At 33.7% G+C, this 10,485-nt stretch overlaps 1 non-coding gene across 1 annotated transcript; it reads right to left on the bottom strand.

Moving 5' to 3' along the window:
• Positions 1-566: 566 nt before the first annotated feature.
• On the bottom strand, positions 567-673 carry LOC139037567 (U6 spliceosomal RNA). Its single transcript, XR_011490453.1, has one exon. It is a non-coding gene; the product is annotated as a U6 spliceosomal RNA (small nuclear RNA).
• Between the last annotated feature and the right edge of the window lie 9,812 nt (positions 674-10,485).

The following is a 10,485-nucleotide window of genomic DNA, read 5'->3' as shown; positions in this document are numbered from 1 at the left end:
CTTACTTCACTCTGTATAATAAACTCTAGGTCCACCTGCCTCATTAGAACTGACTCAAATGCATTCCTTTTCAGGACTGAGTTAATATTCCATTGCATATATGTACCAGCATTTCTTTATCCATTCATCTGTGATGGTCATCTAGGTTGCTCCCATGTCCTAGCTATGGTAAATAGTGCTGCAGTGAACTTTGTAGTACATATGTCTTTTTCAATTTTGGTTTCCTAAGGGTATATGCCTCGTAATGGGATTGCTGGGTCATACGGTGGTTTTATTCCTAGTTTTTTGAGGAATTTCCATACTTTCTTCCATAGTGGCTATGTCAATTTACATTCCCACCAACACTGCAAGAGGGTTCCCTTTTCTCTACACTATCTCCAGCCTTTATTGTTTGTGGACAGTTTTGATGATGGCCATTCTGACTAGTGTGAACAGATACCTTATTGTAGTTTTGATTTGCATTTCATTAATAATGAGCAATATTGAGCATCTTTTTATGTGTTTATTAGCTATCTGTATGTATTCTTTGAATAAGTATCTGTTTAAGTCACTTTGCCACTTTTTTTTTAATTATAAAATACTTTGCAAGTTTGCTCGTCATCCTTGCACTAGGGCCATGCTATTCTTCTCTATATTGTTTCAATTTCAGTCCATGTGCTGATGAAGTGAACACTTTCCCACTTTTTGATTGGGTTGTTTGTTTTACTGGTATTGAGCTGCATGTGCTGCTTGTATAGTTTGGAAATTAATTATTGTCAGTTGTTTCATTTGCTATAACTTTCTCCTATTTTGAGGGCTGCTTTTCACCTTATTTATAATTTCATTTGCTGTGCAAAAACTTTAAGTTAAATTAGGTCCCACTTGTTTATTTTTGTGTTTATTTACATTTCTCTAGAAGGTGAATCTTTTTTTTGTCCATATGAACTCACTAATTTAGCCTATATTTCAAGTTGTTCCTATCTATTTTTGTCAAATTATGCTGTTCCTTTTTATTGTGTAATATGGTTACTAATGTCCATGTCCTTATTTTTCAAGTCCTTTGAGTGGAGAATTTGGACCAAGACTTTTTTAATGTTACTTACAATTCATCCCACAATGCATGATATATGCTCATAATATATAGCCACTAAACACTTTAAAACAAAAAGCTATGCAACTAAAAATGGAGCACTGATCTTGCTTGCAGTAGTTGGATTATTGTCAAAATATTTCAGCACAACCTCTATTTGCTAACTCTTTAAAACGGATTTCCACTCTTAAAATTTTGTCCTCCATTTTATGGTTAAACATTCGATTGTTTATAAAGATTTTGTAAGGAGAAGTAAAATGCCTTTCCCCACAAAGTAAAATAAAAATGGAAGCATGTTTAGCACTGAGTAGACTATAACAAAAATGAGGAAAAATAGTTTGCATGGAAAAAATGACTATATCTACCCAATGTTTCATTTTAGTGTTATAATTTCAAATATTATGCTTAAATTGTTCATCTATTTTATGTTGGTTTATGTATATGGCATGAGACAAAAACCTAATTTCATTCCTCTGCATGTGGTTATCCAGTTTTCCCAGCACCATTTATTGAAGAGACTACCATTTTCACATTGTATGTACCTGACACTCTTGTTGAAGATCAGTTGAATGTGTATGTTTGGATAAAATAGGAAGCATGGGAAAAATAGACTGTAAAGGTCATCAGTCATAGGAGAAAATAATCAAATAAAACTTCTCAAAATATGCATACATAATGAAACTAAATTAAAAACCCAAATGGGGAAACAGAGAATATCAGACAAGCAGAAAGACCCGAAAAATCATGTATAGGAAGAAATGACTCAGAAATGATGTAGGGTCTAGAGAACAAAAGTGCAATAGAAATGTTGATACATGCAGAATAGAGAAATAATTTATACTACATATCCAATCAGAATCCCAGGGAAAAGAGAATGGTGCCAAATGGTAACAGAAATAATGATCAAAAGTATAAAGGTCGGTCATTTTGATTTGAGAAAACTCAGTAAATACAAGCAAAATAAATAAAAGTTCACAAAAACCATTTCAGTGAAACTTCAGGACATCAAAGATAAGGTAAATATCTTTAAAAGATCCAGAAATATGGAAATTTTATATTTAAAAACCAAATGAAACTAAAATGAGATGAAGAAAAATAGGGCAAACAAAAAGAAAAATAAGTTTAATGATGATAGAATATATCCTTTAACCTAAAGGTTTAACCTCAGGGAATCTTATTTTGGGATGAGGTTGAAATATAAATATATTCAGAAAAAAAATGGCTAGATAGAATTCATTACCAAATGACCTTAACTAACAGATAATTTAAAGACTGTACATCAAGAAGAAGGAATATAATACCAGAAAGGACTGACTGGTAGGCAATAATCAACTGTAACCAAAGAAAAATTTAGGGACATTTTAAAATTGCCTAATCATTGACTGCAAAAAAACATAAAAATAATGTATTAAAATATAATAAAATATGAGAAGACTATAACATACAATCTGTAGAAAATTCACTAGAATTAAAATATTTTAAGGTACTTCAAAAATGTTCAGGAAGACAGTTAAAATACTGATTTATTTATACTTTAGATTTTATTAGGTTCAATATTCATGTGAAATTCTTATCATAACCTTTAAAAATAAATGCAAATGTTCAGCAGTATACAGGAAAAAGATTAAGGTAAAACATCAGTCCAATCAAAAGCAAAACACAAAGAAAAAACAAAGAAAAAGAGGATTATATACAAAATTCCAAAAAGACATTAGGAATCAGCACGAATTTATCAGGTATGACAAAAATGTGAATCTTTCATAACCTACAGATCGATCTTCTGACTCAGGGATTGAACCTAGAATTACTCTTTTGCAGATTCTGTGTCATCTGAATGACCTACAAAGTCTGGTGTATTTCTGATGACTCTCCATGGCATGAATGATTCATGTGATGACTCAGTAATCAGGATTACTTGGAATTTTTTTTTTTTGGCTACTTTGTCATCTCGGTCAGTCTTCCATGGCCAATATACCAGAAGCAAAACAAATTACAGTTTCAAGTATAGTCCTCTAAATGTTTCTCCATGGATGAAGCAGAATGATTTCTAATTTTCCTATTTGTCATAACTGTTGCCATAGGCAAACATTTCTGCAAAGATGCTAAGAAATATGGAGGGGCATACAAATATTCAGTCACCAATAAATATTTCCCCCATAGTAAGTTATGAGTTTTACTACTGATTGTATATCATTAGTCATACTGCTACTGAGACCTGTTTACTTATTTTGATTTTTATTACTTTTTTTTATTATTTTGATTTTGATTACTTATCTTCTTTTTTTGTTGTTGTTATTGTTTCTATCCTTTTGCTTCTTGAGTATATTACCAAGTTCATTGCTTGGATTATGTATTTGTCTTTTGTCATTGTCTGAACAATGTAAACAATCTTTGGGATAAAGGACATTATTACAGGGCTATTGCTTGCCGTGGACCCAATGGCTACTACAGCCACCACCAGTTTTTCATGGGACTTTGGGGAAAACATAATTAAATCTTTATTATATAAATAACTCTATTTTGTGGTATCTTTGTTTATAGCAGCTTAGCCTTTCACCTAGATAATACATAAAGTATTAATGGAATTTTGAAATTGGAGTATTGTTCAAACAAAACTTAAAATATATGTCAATAGCTTGCTATTTGGCATTGGACAGCAAGGAAACAAGAACATAGACTTGATGACTTATGATCTTTCTTACACTGTTGAAAAAAGTTGCTATAACTGCCACCTGTGATAACTTGGAAAGCAGATTGCAGTCTATGGAGACTATAACTCTACAGGAAGCAGCCAGAATGCCAGTTTGCAGACATAATTGGAAAGAAATAGAGTTCTGCTAAAAAAAAAAGAGTTCTGACTGCAACATAAAATAACAAGTTTGTGAAAATACAGAATTTGAAAATTCAGTATAAGGAAAAAACAATTGCTTGCCTACTGCTAAAAGCGGACACTTGTTGAAACCAAAAGTAGGAGAACTGTCACCCAGAATCTTCTTGAAATGCATTGCATTATTTTTATTTATGTATACAGTGGTTGTCAGCCCGGCTGCATGGATCAAAATAAGTGTTCAGATGGCATGGAATTAATTATTATTTAATTGACAATGACAGAGAAAGTTGAGCAGAACATAGGCAACATTAAACATAGGAGAAAAATCCATAAATTTAGGAACTATGACTGGGAAAGTCATTTGGATGTGGTAACTTTCACACAATTGCTTGAAAGCAAGAAACTATCACTAGTAAAGTTGTTGTGCTAACTAGTAAGCTAGTTAGAGAAGCCTTTGACCCATGTACCTTCAGATAGCTATATTATTGTGTCTAAGTTTGTAGCAATTGGATATAGTTGGAAATTATAATTACTTTGACTAGATCTTGGCCTTAGCACAGTAGACATGCAATCTCTTACTTTTCCTCTTCCTGTTGTACAGATGTAGTGGTAAACCATGTTATTGAGTGTGATAACAATAATACTCTTGGAGATGGTGGCAGAGATATAAAAAAGGAAAGGACATCAATCACTGCATAGTCTCACGAATTGGAACTGACTACCTGCCATGACCATTGCACATGTTCAGACTATGTGAAAAAATATGTATTTCTATTTTGTTTGAGTCATAGAATTCTTTATCTCTTTTTAGTTGTCTGAACCAAAATATGCATTTAAAAAAAAAAAAAACAGCTTAAACTAATATAGTTCTTTGCTGAATTCAAAAATTGTTTTCTAAGGAGTTTGTATCAGTTTTCACATCCACTGAAAATCTGTGATAGTTCTAATCCTAAACCCACTTTTTCCCTCAAATCTGTGTCTTTAAAAAACTTACATAAGCAAAAGGAATCAGTTACCTTTATTTTTTATGATAGTGAGGTTAAATATTTTTCTATGAGTTTTGTGAAATTTTAAATTTTAATTTGTGCCCTTTTTTCACTTTCCATTTCTAAGGGTTCTTTAGTTCATTCTATGATCCTACCTAGTTGGGAGGACTTCTTTAGTTTATCATATATATATTTTAAAGAAAATCTCTTTTTAAAATTGTGTTATGCTTTCCAATACTTTTGTTATCCTCTGACAATATATTAGCTTTTTAGCTGAAGGGTATCTTTGTTTTGTGTTTTTTTGTTTTTCTAATCATATCAATACTTTTTTTTTTCTTTTTTTGCATATATGCTTGAAAGATATTCTCATGCAATATCAGATATAACGCAGACATTCAAGGCCTGGTGATAGGCCATTATATCATTACAGTGGAAAGAAACAAGTTAATTGAATTTAAACACATAAATCAAATTAAACTCAATTATAAATATATAGCATAGTAGAGTATAGTAAATATATATATATATAATCTTATTTATTAAATTAATATGTTTAATCATTTGGCATAAGCTAATTAATTAATGGGCTTCCCTAATAGCACAGTTGATAAGTAATCCACTTGCAAAGCAGAAGACCTTAGTTCAATTTCTGAGTTGAGAAGATCATTGGAGAAGGGATAGGCTACCCACTCCAGTATTCTTGAGCTTCCCTTGTGACTCAGCTGGTAAAGAATCTGCCTGCAGTGTGGAGAGAGGGGTTCAATCCCTGGGATGGGAAGATCTCCTGGAGAAGGAAAGGCTACCCACTCCAGTATTCTGGCCTGGAGAATTCCATGGCTGTATTAATGGACATGAGTTTGAACAAGCTCCAGGAGTTAGTGATGGACAAGGAAGCCTGGTGTGCTGCTGTCTATGGGGTGCCAAAGAGTCGGACATGACTCAGCAACTGAACCGAGCTGAATTAATTGACTCCATTTTAATAACTTGTGGTCACCAAGGAATCAGTACCCAAAATGACATACTTTCTACAGAGGTCAAAAGCAGATATGAGGCAACAATTCAGTTAATAAAGATTTATTTTTAACAGTGTTAGGTATGACAGATAAAATATAAGCTGCACATACAATGAATGCATTTTCATTTCCTAGACAAAATTCAATTTTTCAACAAATTTTACAGGACTATATGTCTCAAAAGTTAAGGAGTATTTCTTTGATTTAATATCTGCAATGAGCATCATTTTAGTCTAACTGAATCATATTTATGATTTATCATATAAAAAATGGTTTTCCCAGGTGGCACTAGTGGTAAAAATCCACTTACCAATGCAGGAGATTCTCACAGGTTTGATCCCTGGGTCAGGAGAAGCCTCTGGATAGGAAACGGCAACCCGCTTCAGTATTCTTGTCTGGGAAATCCCATGAATAGAGGAGCTTGTAGAGGAGACTGGCAGGCTAAAGTCCATGGAGTCATAAAGAGTTGGACACAACTGAGAATACACCCGGTATTACATATAAATATTAATACTACCATTAAAGCGAATTATGAAATTGGTTATGTGAACTGAAGACTTTCAAATAACATTAATGAGAGCAGAAGAGTAATCTCATGATGATCATTCTTGTATATCAATAGCATTAGTTTTTATATAATGATTCCTTTTATTTTTGAGATAAAACAGCCTTGTGTTATTTATATTTTATGTGATGTTCACTTTACTTGAATCTTCATTTGTTTCTTAACTACTTGCAACATTATAATAGAATTATAGATCTTACAAGAACAGTTATTTGATTAATAATTATTCAACTAATTTAGATGTACCTGCAAAACACTTAAATACATTAATTGTTATTAAGATATACAATAATGCATTGATAAATATAGTTCATTTTTAAGTTAGTTTTGTTTTACTCTTGCTGTTGGTTAATGCCATTACTTGGAAAAAAGAAAAAAAATAAATAGGAGGAGGAGGAAAAGTAAAGAAGTAGAAATATGAATACAAAATAGAAGAAACATAAGAAGATGAAGAAACACAAGAAGATTGAGATGAAAGAGAAAACAAAGAGGGCAAAGAAAAGAAGAAAGGAAGGGCCCCTAGTGGAACTGAGTAACTCTATAATGAATACTCTGTTTTATTTATTTTTTTTCCTTGCTGATTCATGAAAATAAGAAGGCCCAGAAATATTGGATCTTTGTCTGAAGGACAGCTTTTACCACTTCTCATTTATTACCATTAAATACTTTACTACTTAGCATTTTATCTAATCTCTCTCAGAAATAATTTATAATGTATGGTCTTCATGTTGATAAATATTTAAAATTGAGCATATCTGATTGGCAAACATGGGAAAGCAGAAATTCTGAAGGAATTAAAAACATTTTTCTCACTAATAGTCTACTTTTTGCTGCCAAGAGGGACCAAGTTTTACACACAGTTAAATTGCATGTGATATTTAAACAAAATAAAAGGATGCACACTGCCAATTCATAAGCTAAATATCATGGGGATTAGTGTAAAATTGGGTCAATATCAAATATTTGTAATTAAAATTGCTAATGCCTTGTAAAACAAAATATATAATTCCAAGAGATCTCATTTTTTCAATTGTTATTTAATGTAAGTTTGCCCCAATTGATTTATTGTATCCTATAAAATGTGGTAACATGGGGCACACCTGGTGGCTCAGGGGTAAAGAATGCATCTGTCAATGCAGGAGACACAGGTTCAATCCCCGGTCTAGGAATATCCCACATACTGCCGGGCAATTAAGCCCATGCACCACAACTGCTAAGCCTGTGCTCTAGGGCTTAGGAACCACAACTGAGTCCATGTGCTTCCACTACTGGAGCCCAAACTCTCTAGAGACTGTGCTCTGCAACCAAAGAAGCCAAAGCAATGAGAGACCTTCCCACCACAAATAGAGTGTGGTCCCTGCTCACCATGACTAGAAAAAGCCTGCACATAGCAACAGAGACACAAACAGCCAAAAAGAAATAAATATATTTTTTAAATTGGTAATACAGATGGCTGTACTTTCTGCATTGCAATGAGGGTCTCTTAATTTATTAATTTATACAATTTATTCTATATTTATGTGATAAAGTTATTTGTCCATACACATACCCTAATGGAGATAATACAAATGGATATGTAAAAACTCCTATATTATTCCTTATCATAACTTCTATCATCACTAGTTATTTAAAAACTTAAATAAACCTGTTGCCACAATATATAATTTTGCATATTGCCTATAGTCACTCCAGATTTTTTTAAAGATTAATTCAATTCAATACTAAATCAGTTCAGTGAAAACAGTAATGTATATTTGTCTTGCCAGAATTTTTTAAAAGCCATTTTTAAACCAACTTATGTTGATATTATGTAGGTCAACCTGAACTGGAATTAAAGTATCAACAGATTTTGATTTATTTGTATAAGGCAAAACATATGTATATGTTAAATATGTGAACACTTATAACTTTATTATTTATATTTACTAAAGTCCAAATTTTTATTCTAAATGTTTTCATCATATATATGTACAAAAATGGAGGAAATCAGTTATTCAGTGTATGCATATGCATTTTTTGGAATGAATTAGGTTTACATGCATCCTCTCTGAAAATTCCTCTATGTTACATAAATTTGAAAGTAAAATTTAAAAATTTCACCAAAAAAAAAAAAAAAAAAAAAGACCGGGAGCTGACTGTGGCTCAGATCACGAACTCCTTATTGCTAAATTCAGACTTAAATTGAAGAAAGTAGGGAAAACCACTAGACCATTGAGGTATGACCTAAATCAAATCCCTTATGACTATACAGTGGAAGTGAGAAATAGATTTGAGGGACTAGATCTGATAGACAGAGTGCCTGATGAACTATGGATGGAAGTTTGTGACATTGTATAGGAGACAGGGATCAAGACCATCCCATGGAAAAGAAATGCAAAAAGGCAAAATGGTTGTCTGAGGAAGCTTTACAAATAGCTGTGAAAAGAAGACAAGCAAAAAGCAAAAGAGAAAAGGAGAGGTATTCCCATTTGAATGCAGAGTTCCTAAGAATAGCAAGGAGAGATAAGAAAGGCTTCCTCAGCGATCAATGCAAAGAAATAGAGGAAAACAACAGAATGGGAATGACTAGAGATCTCTTCAAGAAAATTAGAAATACCAATATAACATTTCATGCAAAGATGGGCTCGATAAAGGACAGAAATGGTATGGACCTAACAGAAGCAGAAGATATTAAGAAGAGGTGGCAATAATACACAGAAGAACTGTACAAAAAGGATCTTCAAGACCCAGATAATCGCGATGGTGTGATCACTCACCTAGAGCCAGATATCCTGGAATGTGAAGTCAAGTGGGCCTTAGAAAGCATCACTACAAACAGAGCTAGTGGAGGTGATGGAATTCCACTTGAGCTATTTCAAATCCTGAAAGATGATGCTGTGAAAGTGCTGCACTCAATATGCCAGCAAATTTGGAAAATTCAGCAGTGGCCACAGGACTGGAAAATGTCAGTTTTCATTCCAATCCCAAAGAAAGGCAATGCCAAAGAATGCTCAAACTACTACACAATTGCTCTCATTTCACACGCTAGTAAAGTAATGCTCAAAATTCTCTAAGCCAGGCTTCAGCAATATGTGACTCGTGAATTCTCAGATGTTCAAGCTGGTTTTAGAAAAGGCAGAGGAACCAGAGATCAAATTGCCAACATCCGATGGATCATCAAAAAAGCAAGAGAGTTCCAGAAAAACATCTATTTCTCCTTTATCGACTGTGCCAAAGCCTTGACTGTGTGGATCACAGTAAACTGTGGAAAATTCTGAAAGAGATGGGAATACCAGACCACCTGACTTGCCTCTTAAGAAACCTATACGCAGGTCAGGAAGCAACAGTTAGAACTGGACATGGAACAACAGACTGGTTCCAAATAGGAAAAGGAGTATGTCAAGGCTGTCTACTGTCACCCTGCTTATTTAACTTATATGCAGAGTACACATGAGAAACGCTGGGCTGGAAGAAGCACAAGCTGGAATCAAGATTGCTGGGAGAAATATCAATAACCTCAGATATGCAGATGACACCACCCTTATGGCAGAAAGTGAAGAGGAACTAAAAAGCCTCTTGATGAAAGTGAAAGAGGAGAGTGAAAAAGTTGGCTTAAAGCTCAACATTCAGAAAAGTAAGATCATGGCATCTGGTCCCTTCACCTCATGGGAAATTTGGGGGCTCTCCAAAACCACTGCAGATGGTGATTGCAACCATGAAATTAAAAGACGCTTGCTTCTGGAAGGAAAGTTATGACAAACCTAAATAGTGTATTAAAAAGCAGAGACATTACTCTGCCAACAAAAGTCCATCTAGTCAAGGCTATGGTTTTTCCTGTGGTCAGTATGGATGTGAGAGTTGGACTGTGAAGAAAGCCGAGCACTGAAAACTTGATGTTTTTGAACTGTGATGTTGGAGAAGACTCTTGAGAGTCCCTAGGACTGCAAGGAGATCCAACCAGTCCATCCTAAAGGAGATCAGTCTTGGGTGTTCTTGGAAGGACTGATGCTGAAGCTGAAACTCCAGTACTTTGGCCACCTCAT

Source organism: Odocoileus virginianus, chromosome 11, assembly GCF_023699985.2.
Source record: "Odocoileus virginianus isolate 20LAN1187 ecotype Illinois chromosome 11, Ovbor_1.2, whole genome shotgun sequence".
NCBI classification, from domain to species: Eukaryota; Metazoa; Chordata; class Mammalia; order Artiodactyla; family Cervidae; genus Odocoileus; species Odocoileus virginianus.
The sequence above is the reverse complement of the archived record's forward strand: the minus strand, read 5'-3'. Positions and strand labels throughout refer to the sequence as shown.